Raw genomic sequence first — 17,014 nt, 5'->3', positions numbered from 1 at the left:
TCACTACTGATAAAGTGACCACCAAGAGAAAAGTTGTGCAGAGATTGATTTTTTTTTTAAGGCACATTACTCAATCATTACTATTTCAAACTGCAGCACACTTTATTGCACTGAATGGGTTACTCTTTTCTTATTCATAAGGAAAGAGACAACTGCTTATAGTAGTATAGCCCATTTAAATATCATGGACTATGTTACTGCTACAGCTTTCTGTACAAGCATACCTCCAGTACACAGTGGTGCATGAAACAGTTGTTTAGCCCAGAGCAGTGCAAAAAGGACCCATTTGTCTATTTCTTCACAAAGTCATTACTAAGACGAATGTGGTCTCTATCCTTGGGCAAAGTGCTTACACACAGTCTGTAGCCAAAATCCAGGCTGGTTGCTGTCCATAAAGATTTATTTTAAAAACAGAAAAGTATACTAAGAATATGAGCCCAACAATATCAGCCTACATGCACCGTAATTCATTCTTCAAATATTACAGAAGTTTGAGCACTCCAGGCACTTCCTAGAAATTGAATTTTTCTCTGAGTTTCATTCCTCTGTTTCTGAGGGATGAAAGATCATTGAGAAAAGTTGCATGACCTTCTTTTTTCTAAATAGAAGAACATAGCACAATTCTCCAAGGTGTCGTTCATCTGCAGAAGCTTGATGGAACAGTCAGCAGTAATTAGTTCCATGGCAGGACCCTTAATGATCTCTGATTTCAGGAAAGTACAAGGATGTAGATACTGATGACACATACAAAGAGCCATCTCAAGAAAACACCACAAGAATCTCACATCACTCTGGGGAAAAAACGTTATATTTAGTCAGCTCATGTGTCAGTGAAGCGTCAGAGAAAAGTGACAACAATGGACATCTTCCCTGTATCATGAGATAAGATCCACCTTGACCACTGCTGACCAGTGTCAGTCACACTGTAGCATACAACAGTGCAGCAGTTCAGCACATGTACAGCCGTTCAGGATGACTCCCTTCTTTCAGGGTGGCTTATTTTCTAAATCTGATCTAATTCAGCTCATAAGGAGATCCCTCTACCTGCAGTGTAGCAGCAATTCTGAAAATGATGTGTGCCTATGAAGTAAAGACTGAGGTCCTTGTGCACCCACGCAGCTCCAAACCAATAGCAAACTTACAGGAGAAGAATAAAAACCACATCGGTTGATATTTCCTATGAAATAATAAACTTCCTTATCATTTTATTTTCAAACTGCTCATTTTTCATGGTGTCTGATTGTCACAGAAATCCCTTCTCCTCTCAGGATATACAAACCACAGGATCTCAATGACTCACACTGAAAGAGATTTTAAACACACGGAGGAAGGAAGGAGATGCGGTTTCTGCATTAAAGCTTCCTGCCAAAGTCTACATAAATATATTTGGACAAAGTTTTAGCAACAATAAATCCACCTCATTGTAACCCATCTGGTGGAACAGTCTTGCCCATCTTAGGAACTGTCCAATTGCATCCTGTTTGCCATACAATTCCTTTTTCACAACCACAGCTGAAAGCAGAATACTTGTGAAACTGTTCTTTGCACACAGAGGTGCAATACTGACTTTTTGATGCAAGACTTCTTGTGTTCAAGAGTTGTGTGACTGATGGCCAGAAGAAAGGGGTACAGTGCTGAGATGTCAGGGGCTTTTTGAAGAGAACATCTAATTAACTATACCTTTGTATGATCTTTATCACAATACACTCCTAATCGATCAAACTCTTGGTCTAGCATCAAAAGAACATCAAAAGTAGAGTGAAGCTCTCTCTTCTGGGAACTCACAGTTCCCAGTCCTACTGCTGAGGCAGTTGGTTCACTCCACAGCAGAAGCACTATGCTCAATATCCTTTACTGTATGCAAATCTCTATAAAGAAACCACAAAGAAAAGAAGGTTTGACAAGATATTATACATATGTGAGGGTGTCACACTGTTGTCAGTACAATCATTTGTTCTTCTTTCCCAGAGATGGGAACACCTGGGGACTCACACTCATCACACCCATCTGCTGATTAACACCTGGGTAGTGTTGCAGAAGAAATAATGAGGGCTGTCAGGTCACTTTTTAATTTCAAAAGAAAGGCTTAGTACCACTGAAGTATTATTTCTTTCACTAAACCTAAATAATTTCTCTCTCTGTGGTTTGGACTGTGATAGAAATGAGTCAGTGGAATCCGAAGTTAAATAGAAGAATAAATGTGACTGATTTGCAAAGCAGTAAACTTTAAACTCACATAAACAACAGGGGCAAGCAAAAGACTTGCTGTACTGTATCTCTGGGTCACTAGTAGAAATATTGTGTAAGTACAAGGATTGCAAAGGTACAGTGAGGACAACAGACTGGAAGTCTTACACTTCAGGATGATTATAGTCTCTCAACTCCCAGTCTTTTATTATTGCTTTGTGGAGAGCAGATGACAACTACTTATCTGGAATGGTGGGTGCATCCAAGAGCTTACTTTTTAATAGGCCCCTCCTTTTTATCAGCTGCATTTTCAGCTGATTCATCTCCAAATGATAGCATTGTTTATTGTTATTTACTTAAGATGTCAGTGTAAAAGTTAAGAAATTTTAAACTACACCTCAAAAACTGAATGGGATTTCCTTCATGCTATTTTTTCCATTAAATCCTTCCACTTCTTTCCTGTGCATTGTGAGATATCATCTCTTATGGATGTCCAACATTTTTGCCTGGACCATATTGAGTGAAGAGGAATTGTCTTGGGCCATGTATAAAATATATAATATAGTTAATCTATGTAAGTTACAAAACTTATTATTTTTTTTAATTAAAACTTGAAAAGAGTTCAATAAAAACATAAAACTAGCAAGTCAGAATCTAAGAATATTTTACTTCAAATAAAATATTTGACAACTACTTATCTGGAATGGTGGGTGCATCCAAGAGCTTACTTTTTAATAGGCCCCTCCTTTTTATCAGCTGCATTTTCAGCTGATTCATCTCCAAATGATAGCATTGTTTATTGTTATTTACTTAAGATGTCAGTGTAAAAGTTAAGAAATTTTAAACTACACCTCAAAAACTGAATGGGATTTCCTTCATGCTATTTTTTCCATTAAATCCTTCCACTTCTTTCCTGTGCATTGTGAGATATCATCTCTTATGGATGTCCAACATTTTTGCCTGGACCATATTGAGTGAAGAGGAATTGTCTTGGGCCATGTATAAAATATATAATATAGTTAATCTATGTAAGTTACAAAACTTATTATTTTTTTTAATTAAAACTTGAAAAGAGTTCAATAAAAACATAAAACTAGCAAGTCAGAATCTAAGAATATTTTACTTCAAATAACTTATATGATCTACAGATGGACTTGAAAAAAATCATTTTATAAATGTACAGCATTACTAATGACACATTTTACTTGCTTCCTATATTTGCATTAAGCTTCCATCTGAACTAATAGTCCTTATATGAAAGCTTTCCTAAGAAAATAAAATCACTGCTCACTTTTCATGTAGATACTGAAGAACAATCATTGCTGTGTCAACTGTTAGTTCCCACAGTTTTGTATGTACTTTGTTTGCTTGTATTTCAGAATCTGCATCATTCTGGAAGTATAATGTTAATATAAAAGTCAGTTGTGGACTTTTTAATTAAATAAGAAGATCCTGAAAATAATGTAGGCATCTTTACTCTAGCATGCATTTGGATTTCACAGGTCCTGATTTAAACAAGGCTCTTGAAACATATTTTTTATGACATTGTCTTAGATGTACATAATTTATGTTTAATATCTAACGTGGTTGCTAAGCATTCTGGAAAGTGCACACTTCAAGCAGTAATTACATCAATGTCAAAAAAGAAGTATCAAGAAAGATTAATAGGTGTCTATCACACTTAGGTGTTCAATATTCTCATTAAATTGATTGAAAAGTGATATTTTTTTATGCACCACGAGTTTAATGTGAGCTACAAGGCTAGACATGATGGACAGTAAGCTTAGAGTTTATAGTAATTTTGAATAATTACAGAAATGGTCTGACAATACTTGTTCAAATACACAGTAATGACGAGTGCAAAATTCTAGAAAAACAGTGAATAGGAAATGCTTCAAATGTGGGGTGAGAAATGATAGGAGGGTTTAGTGCTGCAGAATAGCATTAGGAGAACGGTAGTTTCTAAATCAAACAAACCAAAGTCTTTAATTGCTGCAGGAAAGGAGAAGAGCTCATTCTGGAACATATGACTGGGTGGGTTGCTACTTTGACAGACCCAGGGAGAAATTCCTTTTGCTTTACAGACACATCTTCATTTCTGTGCCAGTGTACAGGCATCTTCTCTCAAGAAAGGTGAAATCTACCAACAATTATACATCCTTACAGCCGGAGATACATAAAAGAATAATGAGGGTGATCAAGGGATTAGGAGGTACAGCTGACAAGGACCGACTTAAGGAACCGGAGCTATGAGAGAGGATGAAAGGGAGAATAGAACAAGAACAGAATTAACAATTTAGGTAACCTGCTGTAAGAGAGGGAGAGATCAGACACTGATGGCATAGTGTCGATAGCTCAGATCACCTGCAGAATCTGTGAGGGCTCGCCACCAAATGCACTACATCCAGAGAACCTCACTAATAACTGCTCAAACCCATGAGCTGAGCAAGGTTTGTTCAGCTCATCATCAGCATATCAAATGCATTTAAGACTCCTTAAAGGAGTAGGGGAATGTGAACATACAATGATAAGCTGCAAGAATATTCTATTTTTAGCAGACTTGAAGGCCATGTGTTTTCAAAGTTCTATTACAGTGAGGATAAACTTTGTTTTAATGGAACTAAAATTAGACCACTTCCTTATTAGTATGTTTTTATTTATACATTAAAATCTTCATAAATAGCTCAAACAGTTTAGAACCAGATAGGTTTATACACATCTTCTCCCATGTCCGCTGTGTCTCTGCAAGCAGATCCTCATATCCATTGTTGATTCCAGTCAACCCATCAACTTTTGGAACAGTAGTAAGTGCTATACGGCTCTCTGAAGGGAATTCCCTATGACACACCTCTGACATTCAGATATCTGGTCACAGCCTAGACAGCAGCTACTTATTCTCCATTTCCTTAATGAACCCTTTGTACTTTATCAGACTCTCAAGTAATATTGCAGAAGTAATTGTATCAATGGCATATGCAGGGAAAAAAATAAAAAAAAAGACCTCTGCATTTCCACTTAATATTTTCCAAGAGATTATTTAGTCTACGATTGGTCCTGTTGTTAATGAGGGCACGTCAGTACCATCACTGGGTTTTTTCTGCATGTAATAGACAAGAATATCAGATGTGTTAGGCTTAAGCTTAATGGAGTGGAAGTGGGAAAAGTATTTTTATATTTGTCCCACAAATTATAAAACTGTGATCATCTTCAATTTGGTAATGTTTCTCAATTCCCATCCTTCTCTCCTGACAAGTTCTTTTTTTATTTACATAAATGTATGTGAGTGTGTGTATATATATGTGTGTGTGTGTGTGTGTGTGTGTCTGCATTTGTACACAAAGAATTAGTAAAAAAAAATTTTAAGTGCTGTGTTTTGGCAGTGTCAGAACATGAAATTGACATTGACATTTTAGTAAAGTGTGACTTTTCAATTCAAGGAATTTTTAATATTTGGATCCTTAGAAATCTGTGATGTAATGTCAAATGTAATGTCAAAAATCCCTTTAAAAATAAAAATAATGCAGTCAATCAAATGTGCTTTCAAAGCATTAATTTCTACTGAGTATTTCAAATGTTTGGTTTATTCCACATCTTTCATTCTCCTTTGAAACAGATCATAATTTTCAGATTTTCAAGGAAGCAAAACATGCTGCACCCACCCTTAGCTTTTATTTGTACCTGAGTCAGTTTTCAATGTGCCGTGGGCAGATCACAAGAATAGCAAACCCCATATTGCTGCAAAACAGGAAGCAATTGCTGGCAGGACCATGACTCAGGCGGATGCCAGGCATTTGGGATGTGTTGATTCACACACTTTATCATGTCTGCTTCCAGAGAAACATCATCTCACCGCAACAGAGAAACACACTCAGCAAGCCACCCACTTCCAGTGCAAGAAGGACATAACTGATAATAACTGTAAATAACACTTGCAGAAGAAGAGCACCACTGAATGTTTCGTGTCTAGCCCCTGTGCAATCTTTGTCACTGCTCCCACCAGGTCTTGTCCCATTGCCTTCCTGACAACATGACAACATAGAGTAGCACAGTTTTCTCTGAGCAATAAGTGCAATTCTGGGTGGGAATCTATGAAGGCCCCAGAAAAACCTCCTCATCTACACTGCCTAAATAGAAGCAAAACTCCACAACAATTCTTTTTCACCTTTGCAGGACAAGCAGCTTTGTCTGAGACCTCTGCATCTGCACCCAGTGTTTTGCATGAGTGAGAAAAAAGCCAAAGGGCATTGACTAGACAGGGAACTCTGAACAGCTCCCAGCACTGTGTGTACTTTCTCTTAACTCCAACATAGCTGATAAGAGTTTTTGTTTGCTTTTCATCTTTATTATTATTATTATTCCAGATTATTATGTTCAGAGACACCACACCATTCTCTACTCAATATCTTGCCCTCCTCTGCTCCCTTCAGTAAAACCTCCTCTTCTTCTCCTTACACAAGCCTGCTTAAGTTTTCCAGGCTGATGGCCTTGTGATGCAACCTATCAAAGACAAAGATTTTTAAATTTGGGGAGTTAACGCATGTATATTCTACAGTATGTACAGGTAGGAGTTACTGCTTGGGAAAATTTATGCTGCAGTTCATGTAGCTCTGCAGGCAGAGATAAATCACAGAATCACAGAATTGTAGGGGTTGGAAGGGACCTCTAGAGATCATCGAGTCCAACCCCCTGCCAAAGCAGCTCCCTAGCCCAGGTTGCACAGGTAGGCGTCCAGGCGGGTCTGGAGCGTCTCCAGAGAAGGAGACTCCACCACCTCTCTGTGCAGCTGTGCCACTGCTCCGTCACTGCACTGGGAAGAAGTTCCCACGCACATTTGTACAGAACTTCCTATGCATCAGTTTGTGGGCATTTCCCCTTGTCCCACCACCACACACTGCTGAGAAGAGTCCAGCCTCGTCCCTTTGCATCCCACTCCTTAGATATTTATAGATCCCCTCTGGGTCTTCTTTTTTCAGGGCTGAACAGACCCAGGTTCTTCAGCCTTTCCTCATAAGGCAGGTGTTCCATACCATCTATCATCTTTGTGTCCCTCTACTGGACTTTTCAAGGAGATCCCTGTATTTTTGTACCAGAGGGCCCAGAACTGGACACAATACTCCAGGTGCGGCCTCATCAGGGCAGAGTAGAGGGAAAGGAACACTTCTCTTGACCTGCTGGCCATCTCATCAGGGCAGAGTAGAGGGAAAGGAACACTTCTCTTGACCTGCTGGCCATGATGTTTTTAACACACCCTAGGATCCCATTGGCCTTCTTGGCCACCAAGGCATACTGTCGGCTCACAGCCAACCTGTCATCCACCAGGATACCTAGGATCATTTCCTCAGAGCTCCTCTCCAGCAGGTCATACCCCGACCTGTACTTGTGCATGCGGTTATTCCTCTGTAGGTGTAAGACTCTACAACTGCTCTTGTTAAACCTCATCTGGTTCCATTCCACACAGCTCTCCAGCCTGTCCAGGTCTCATTGAATGGCAGCACAGCCTTCTGGCATGTCAGCCATTCTTGCCAGCTTTGTATCATCAGCAAACTTGCTCCCCTCATCAAGGTCATTAATGAAGATGCTGAAAAGGACTGGACCCAGCACCAATCCCTGAGGAACACCTCTAAGTACAGGCCTCCAACTTGTCTCTGTGCCATTGATCACAGATCTCTGAGCTCTGCCAGACATCCAGTTCTCAACCCACCTTACTGTCCACTCATCTATTCCATACTTCCTCAACTTTGTAATAAGGATGCTGTGGGTGGCAGTGTCAAATGCTTCGCTGAAATCAAGGTACACTACATCCATTACTCTCCCCCCATCCACCCAACCAGTCATAAAGGTGGGATATGAAGGAGGAAACCTGACATGGGAGTTGCCTGTGAGGGAAGTGTGGGGATGGTGAGGGGCTCAACCACACCGGCTTTGTGAAGAAAGAACTGTCTCAATTGGCTTAATGTTTACTTAATGTTTACTTGCTTGTTATAGTTCCTCTTAGCGTCAGCTCTTTTCCCTGGAAATATTTCTCACAATTCCACAAGCACTTCTTCAACCTTAAAATTATACTGCTAAGTCCACAACATAACTTTCTAGCCAAATTCCACTGTTTGTTCTTCCTACATTTTTTTTTAATTATTTGTTCCCCGTGAGTAGTAATATGTTTTGTTGTATTTGAGGAAGTGTTTACTTCTCCTCCTTCCTTCTAGGCTCCTGTATCTACAGAGATCTCTGAGTTAGTCCCATTAGCATTGTCACATGCTTGAAAAAAGTTTTAAAATGACTAGACAACTAGTACTCATTGTCATCAGAACATATGTTTCTTTACACATGCAAATATTTGATAATATTACCAATTTTTCTAAGACACAAAAGCACCATCTTTCACATAATCATCTTAAAGAATTTTTGAAGTTTGTTTTTCATATTTTCCCAGTATTCTTTCTTCCTTCATCCGAATACTTTGATGCTGCCAGTGAATAAAGCTCCCCAGATCTGAAGTTTTTCTCTATATACACAAAACTATTAATATAAGGTTTGAAACAACAGATAAGCAGCAGAAGTTTCCGAAAGGCAGTCACACAAGTTTCTGGTGGAAGCATAAAACAATGCAAGAAAAGTCATTAAAATTAAACATTTTCAAAAGCATTGGTTTTAAGTCACTTTAATATTTTGCTGAGCAAAGAGATTCTGTGTCTGTATCAGAAAAATCTCCTTATCAGTCATCATTGTTTTGAAAGTAAGAGTTGAATGAAGCTATGTTTTTCATGAATGGATAGGATCACAGACAATTTTTAGGGATCTTTTCTATGACCTCAGGAAATACCCGAGGCAGTTCAGAAGATAGGTAGTTTCAGAAACACTTCAAATTAATTAGGAGATCTACCTTTTGTCCTTCAGAACAAGATTCAAAGAATACCATCAATAATTCAATCACAAAGGAATTCAAGGACAATACTGAAAAAGTTCAGTTAGTTCACATAATCCATGCTGAAAGACAGCTCCAGATCCTCATGGACTTTATTTCAGTTTCACAACTGCACATATATTTCATCCAAGGAAGAACAGAAATTATAAAATGGATAAGTAATGCTCAGTATCACCAAACCATAATCCTAGATCTATTCAGACCTAGGAATGTGTTTTGACAGGTCATAAGGGTGCATTAAAAAGCATTGTGCTTGAGATTGCTTGGAAAAAAAAAAAACAATAGGAAAAAAGAAAAGGAAACAAATAGATACAAATAAAACAAAAAAGAAGAAATTAAAAAGAAAAATGAAGAAACCAAAGTTCCACTTTCCTTGAGATTTATGCTGAGGTGTATTCTCATAGCATGAGTCTTATTGTCTTCAGTGGGACTTGATTTGTCTGTACAATTTCATAACTACATTTTAATAATTTTACAAAAGCCTCTTGTGCACTGTAGGAAATTCAGGTATAAAATACTACTTAGTGCTTGTTTAGATTGACATAAAAAATGTTACATGAGCCCCAGGGTCTCAGTTAACCTTTATCAGACACATTTCTAGGCTACACTTTCTTACTCAACTTCTGTAATCTCACAAAGACTGATACCTTCAAGGAATGGAAATAAGCACAACTGCATCTGGGGCATAGATAACCTGTCTGAGGCTCAGCTTACTCATGCCTGTTTTCTACAAAATCAAGGCTTACAATTTGCTGTGGGTTAATGAGCTCACTGAGAAATGACCTCATCTCTCACAAAAGCAGACAGACTGACACAGAAAAATGTTACATGCAGTGCAGTTTGTCTTCATTTCTGCGCAGATCAGTCCTTAGGACATTTGCTTTCAGTGCTTTATCCAGACTATTTTTGGAAGCTAGGTACTGGATGTCTGTCACTACATGTATTATAAAACTTGTTAATGTTCAAGTTACAGAGAACTTTTCAATCGCCAGCCCTTCCCAAGTCATGTTCCTTCCAATCACAACAAGCAAAGGCTGGTCTTTGACTCACTGTAGACTGCACCATGTATTCCATAGACCATCAGCCTTAACAATGAATCTTTATTTCTTCTTCTCCCTTGTTATTTTCATCCCTGCATTGAAAACTGCCTTACCTTCTCATAATACATTTCCACAGTGACCACTTTCTCACTGTTTGTGAAATTAGAGTGCCTCCTGCAATAGAAATGACATGAGATGTGGTGGGAGCAATATTTCCTGCTGTGGATTTCTGTCCCCAGGGTGTCTGTTGCAGATGCAGTGGTAACCATGCTGCCATATGACTGTGACACCAACACTACTTTCCCTGTGTCTCTCACTTTATCCTGCACTTGAGCTTCACAAAACTAAGCTTTGGTGAATTAGAAAGTGTATCATCTTCATAATCAACCACCAGAAAACAAACTGCTGTCTAGAGCAAACAACAGTCATCATTCTGACTCTTCCATGCTAAAAGCTTAACCGACTAACCGCACATGCAAAATCAGATTTACCAAACACCTGCCTGTTTTTTCCCTGCTTCAATGCATGCAGTGCTCTTCCTATTGTGGATGAGCCCTGCTCAAGGAGCCAGTACAAGAGTCTATGCTGGAAAAATAAGGATTCCCTGAAGTTGGAACAGTGACTAGATGTTACACAAAACCTGGAAAAATAAGGATTCCCTGAAGTTGGAACAGGGACTAGATGTTACACAAAACCATGTACTGTCTTATGACGAGGCAAAGCTGGTGCCTCGATGGCTGACTGAACATATTTCAAAACACTGTGTATGTAGGTATTTGGTTATTTTCATTTATAAAACCCAGAATTATTTTTGCAGAAGATGAGCCCAGGAGCAAGCGGGGAGAAAAAAAGACATAGTGATCTCTAGGTATGGATTTTTTAAACCAGACAATCCTACAAGAGGCAGTGAACCTCCACCTGGAGGTGTTCAAGAACCATGGAAATGTGGCACCTGGGGACATAGTCTATTGGGCATGGTGGGGACTGGTTGACAGTTGTACTTGATGACCTTGGAGGTCTTTCGAGTCTTAATGATTCTACAATCATTCTCTATGATTCTCAGAGCAGCCCTTCACTGGTACACGCATGTGAAAGTTGTGCCACCTTGATCTTCTGTATTTGGTGTAGAGAGCATTTGGTGAGTTGAATTTAGCTGTCTGCTGCCAGCTGGCTTCCCCTGAGTGAAATGTAGAGTTGTATACAGACCCAAATACCCACAACAGTCCAAAACAGGTACAAGTATAACAGAAATATGCAGAATGCATGTGGATGGCACAGTTGTGTGATCAGAAACCACGCACAGTGAGAAAGGAAGGTCAAGTAAACACAGGTTAGTTAGATTTCAAACTGAATAGAAACTGTAATAGCAACAATCCAAGTTCACTTCATTCAAACAAATGCTTTCAGTGTATCTCATGGGTCTCGTTTTTACTGCTTTAGGAAACAATATTGTACATGCTTTCTTCCTCTTCCTATGTTTTGGATTTACAATCTATTCTGGATTTAAAGAGAGTCTTGGGATTTTTCTTCCTGTTACTCACGGTAATTAGATACTGTTTATGTACTACAGAGTGGAAAGCTTTCCAGATTTACTATTTGTTTGGTTATCAGTCGCTACCTACTAGATGTTCTTTTTTTTTTCTTTTGGCTTTCATGACTCAGTCCTTCTTTGTGTACATTTGGCCACTCTCCCCAGCTTGCATGACAGGCCTACCTTTCTCTCCTACAGTTTTAGATTCATTTTTTTCATCCTCTGCTTCTGCTTTCCCCTTGGTAAATAAAATCAGTTCAGGGACCCAACAGTTATCCTGTTGTTTCTATGCATAAATGTCTGATTTAGCCTCTGTTCTAGACATTTTCAGTTTTATTTCCTTTTCATCTTGTTCCCGATATTCTTCTCAAACATTATTATTATCTTTGCCCACTTCCATGTCACAGACAGTATCTTTGGCTTATTCAGCCATGAATAGGGAATCCATTTCTTCTTTCATTCTGGTTTCATCTAGTCCATTTCCCTCAATCTTCTCCCTTGTCTGGGCCTTTTATCTTGCTTTGACTACAGAAGATCCCTCCCATATGATTTTCTCTAAATCTCTAAGGCTAAGTCATGATAATTTTCTAGGCTTATCAATTTATTTGTGTCTTTTCTATTAGTTCTAACTACACTATCAAGTTTTCCTGGCTTCCTCTGTCAAGAGATTTCCCAAGACACTTATCTGCTTTCTTCTCTTACTTCCATTTCTCTCTCATTGCACCTATCTACCCTGTGGTGCAAACCTGTCTTACTCATTTACCCACAAAGCATCTTTCACAGTTTTGGCCCATGAAGCTATCTCATTAGGATGTTAGAAAGTTATGAAGTTAGAAAGCACTGCTTATGTGACTGAAAACATTAAAAGTTGACACCACTAAAATCGTGTATGATTCTGGCTGAAATATTTGTCCAAATTTTCCATTCACCCTCCGTCCATTTGGGCATTCATTAGCCCTTAGTGGTGACATTTGTCCAGAGCCTTCTAAGGTGTAAATCACCATACAGCCATGATAGTTGTACAGCATCCTTTTACGTACAGAGAAGATTTGAAACAAGGATTATCTGTCTATAGCCATACATTTCTGCAGTACCAGTTGTATTGTTTCCACAACCATGTGGAATCATTTTATTCTAGTTAATGAAGAATAAATGAAAGTAATTCCCATTACCTAACAGCTTCCCAACTTGAACCTGTGTGTTTCACTTCGGTGTTATTATTTGCCCTTAATTTTGGGAAAAGACTCATTTAGTGCAAACTGTAATGCAAATCCAACATCGAAGAGTTTTCATTTTTATCACTCAGTCATTACTTCTAAAAGAATTAAAAATTGTATAATCCTTCTCATTTTTATGTATTTGTCATGGTTTTATGATTTTTGGTACTGGTATTCCACATAATAACATCATGTAGTGCATTGGGAGTAAAAGAGTTAATGCTCTAGCTCTGTGGATCATCAATAGTTCCAGGTATACCTATCTATGAAGAGAAAACTATGAGAAGAAAAACTATGAACCCCAGAGGACTTCGCATTGCTTTGCATTTTTTTGTTTCCACTCAGAGGGAAAGATAAAAACTGTTCACGTGTCACGAGACAGGCTCTTTCTTCACACTGCTTACTTCCTGTTTACTGGAAAACATTTTTAACTGAACTGCTGAATGCCTAGAGGCAAAATCAAGAAAATCTAAACATGGCACGACAGTATTTCTGAAGCCAAAGGTAGTCATATAGAATTTCTGCATCATCAAAAAATAGTCAAAGAACGATCTACTAGTAAATCTTTTACAAGCTAAATCACAGAATACTCATAAAAATCCTCACAATTCTCATTCTCTCAATAAATATTCAGAGGATTCTTCCTTTACTATTTTCAAGGACTTAGTAAATCTTCCGAATGCATTAAACTTCCTCTCCCCTCCCGACTGTTCTTTTTCTGCTGAAACCTCCGGATATTTGTCTCTCAATAATGATATAAACAGATGCAGCCACCCACAGCCAGAGCCTTGCAGTCAATCCCCGGGAGTCATTCTTGTCTCTATGAATGGCTACATGTTTGGACCCTTTTTAATTCCATTTCCTGGTTAACTACAATATTAACCATGATTGGAAGGGTAATGCTAAGATTAGTCAAGCAGAAACAACCCAATATCCAGACATGAGGAAAAATCCAATTGACATTAAAATTTAGAAGGCATAGCACTGATAGCTGTAGGCTCAGTATTAACAGGATAAATTAAATTTTCCTTACAGATTTTGAATAAACTGATAATTATCCCATTTTGTCTTTTATATTTCAGTTCCACACTTCTCAGAAGTTTGCTTAGTCTGTGTGGCTTAAAAAGAAGGCTTCAGTAATTCATTCGCTAGTAACAGATATCTGATCTCTCATTGGGGTGGCCAAAATACACAGGAGCAGCAAAATTTATATCTTTGAAAAAGTCAGTCATCCACTTTACTGTGACATCCGCTCTATTGTGACACAATCCATTTTATTGAGTCCAAAAAGCTCCAATGACCAATGAATATTATATAATAGTCACAATTTTGCGCTGATAACCTTTTTATTTATTTCAGTAATTAAAGAACACAGGCAGCAGAAAATGACTAGTAAATGTGCACAGAGGTTATCTTCCCAACCTGGCAGTCCTTGGTGAAGACTAATTCCAGGCATGCTGATGATGACTACAGGATGGTATATTGTTAAACAAAAGGGTGAGACTTACTCTTTGCTTCTGCTCCACTGTTCACCAGTCACACTTTACTGGTGAGGGAAACTCAGGCTAGGCTTTGTCAATACCACAGCAGAGTGTACCTTATCTTCACTCCAGAAATTTCCACCCAGTGTTCTTAGATCTCTACAGGAGAGATCCCAGGTTCAAAGATTAAGGCTGAAAACCTTGTGTCCACAGAGGAAACCAGATCAAGACAAGATGTTTTTTAGTCTCAAATGTTCACCTCAAATACTTGAATATACACAGTTGCCTGCACCAAGTCATTGTCTCTTTTTGAACAGATCCCACTTTATCTCCTCTGTAGTCTGCCAGGTGAAATTCAACATGAATAAGATGGTCCCTGGCTGTCCTACATGTGTCAGTTCTCTAAGGTTTGAACAACCTGTTCAAACAACAGCCTTGTGAGACATTCATGCATTTTGGGAATAGGAGAGTGTACAAAGGCATTTACTATGGGATTCCCCTAGTACCCTCCCAGAAGTGTCTTACTTACTGTGCTGACACTATAGGCACTCTGTCTGGTCCATGGGAGGTTTTAAAACAGATAAGATTTAAACACCTATTGCATATGAATGTACAGAGAAATAAAACAGAGCTGGAAAGAATCCATACAGTGCATGATTGGATGTATAACCACAGTCTGTATGTTAATCATTCTATTTGTGTTACAAAACCCTGTAGCAATTCAAGTTAATATGTGTTTACCTTTGCTCTGACTATTAGGACATTTTCTGGGCATTATTTTGTGCTTGGCAAGAAGCAGTACCTGCCTTAAAGAAATGATAGTTATTCCAATATATCCTTATCAAGAATGAGGACTCTTTCACCAAGTGCACGTCATCAACAAAATGAAAACAACAAGCATTTGTTCAAATAAACTGCAAGGTGTCATTCTTATCCCTAACATCTTTAAAATGCTGTTTGAAAACACAGGGAGGAACACTGTTTTCTGCACCAACAGCACACATACGAAAATACAGAACTGTGGATGCAGTATAAATTTGCACTGAGATGTCTTGAAATATAAATTTTATGCATAATTTACTTAATTAAAATCTGTTTAGGTGACTGAAACATTCAAGGTATTGTAAATAAAATAATTATTATATTAATTATTCTCTAAATGTAGATGATTGACTTCTTCCTTTTACTCTACTTTGGACAAATAAGTTTTCCGTATGACTTTTGCCATGTGATGAGCTCCTGATATGCAGTGTGCCACCAAAGAAAACAGAAAAGGCAGTAAAAATGAAATAGGTTCATAGCATCCTTTCTGTATTACTTTTTCAACGTGCCCTGTGGCAACAGATCATCACACTTTAGACACATTTTCTGAAGTATTCTACTCAGTTCATTTCTCAGTGTTAGACTTTCAATGTCATTCTGTATGAGCAAGTGAATAATTTCATTTTTTACTTTGTGTCTATAGAATGCAAGCCATAATAACCATTCCAAAGGTTGCAATTTTACTGGCCTCCCATAATGTCAGTGCTTATTGTAAGCAATTTTATACCAGTTCCCTTATCTGAAACGTGACAGGTGATAAAGACTAACCATTCTCTAAAAATCAGATATGTTTTCTGCTGTGTGAGTGTCACTATTCCTTATATTTTGCACTGTTACCATCTTGTCTTTGTACATTTAAAAATTGTCTTTAGCTTTCTAAAATGTGAAGAGCCAGACAGTAGCAAATCTCAGAATAACTTCCCACATGTGACTGTTTGGTTTTTTGATGACAGATTTTGAACACATTTCTTTTCTCCAGGTGGAATCCAGCTTTCGAAAAAAGGACTCTTACTTCAAAAAAGTTTCCCTGGCTTTTTATTTATTTATTTATTTGTTAAAATACAAAAATTACATCTAAAGGAAATGACACTCGGTGTGCAGTGTTGTCTACATCTACTTCCCCATCAGCAACTGTAGGTTTAGCCACTATCACTCATACTGTAACCTGTATTGTTCACCTTTGGCTTGGAAACAACTGCTGCAAACATGCACTGATAGTGCATCAGACAGTGCAACAGAGAAAATCAGTGAGTTTGGCTGGAGAGTTGCTACGTAATGTGTGCCAGACTGAAGTCCATCTTCCTAGAAAATTTCAGTGTGCATAGAATCCTGTTCTGTTTTCCAAAGCTGTGCTATCTAAACAGCTTTTGCAAACCTCTGCTACTGAAGTAGCTGAAGACATATGCCATACACATAACTGCATTTCATCTCTGCATGGGTAGAATTCCCTCTAAATAATTCCTGCCTGCAAGATTTGGATGTAGAAAAAAAAGTTCTAGCTCTAGTCAAGAAAAAGTTTAAATATTAAGAAAAGAATTAAAGGTGGAAACTTGAAAATTTCAAATGCTATGAACACTTTTGTTTTGATTTTGTACACAGAATTATTCTCAATAATCTTTAACAGATAGGTGATTGACTACAGTCTTTTCAAAATTATCTTTTAATGAAGGAAACAAAACCACTTTGACTCAAGCTGTAAGTAACTTATGAAAATCTTTGCTAAGTAGTCTTTTTGACAAAATGTTATTTTTCTCAGAATGCATCAGTCAGGTCAATTTACCAATAAAACAGCTTTAGAGCAAGTGCAGCATATA

General features: G+C 38.1%; 1 protein-coding gene across 1 annotated transcript in view; it reads right to left on the bottom strand.

Annotated features, from left to right (window-relative positions):
- Window positions 1-8,217: 8,217 nt before the first annotated feature.
- MCCC2 (methylcrotonyl-CoA carboxylase subunit 2) overlaps window positions 8,218-17,014 on the bottom strand; it is a 424,975-nt gene continuing 416,178 nt past the window's right edge. The window contains exon 18 of the transcript XR_010622657.1: window positions 8,218-8,230. The gene's annotated coding sequence lies outside the window, so the exon portion shown is untranslated. The remainder of the gene's footprint in view (window positions 8,231-17,014) is intronic.

The sequence above is a fragment of the Cyrtonyx montezumae genome, unplaced genomic scaffold, assembly GCF_038088225.1.
Source record: "Cyrtonyx montezumae isolate F1298 unplaced genomic scaffold, pur_monq_1.0 scaffold_30, whole genome shotgun sequence".
Classification (NCBI taxonomy): Eukaryota; Metazoa; Chordata; class Aves; order Galliformes; family Odontophoridae; genus Cyrtonyx; species Cyrtonyx montezumae.
Note: the sequence above shows the minus strand (reverse complement) of the source record. Positions and strands in the feature narration are given on the sequence as shown.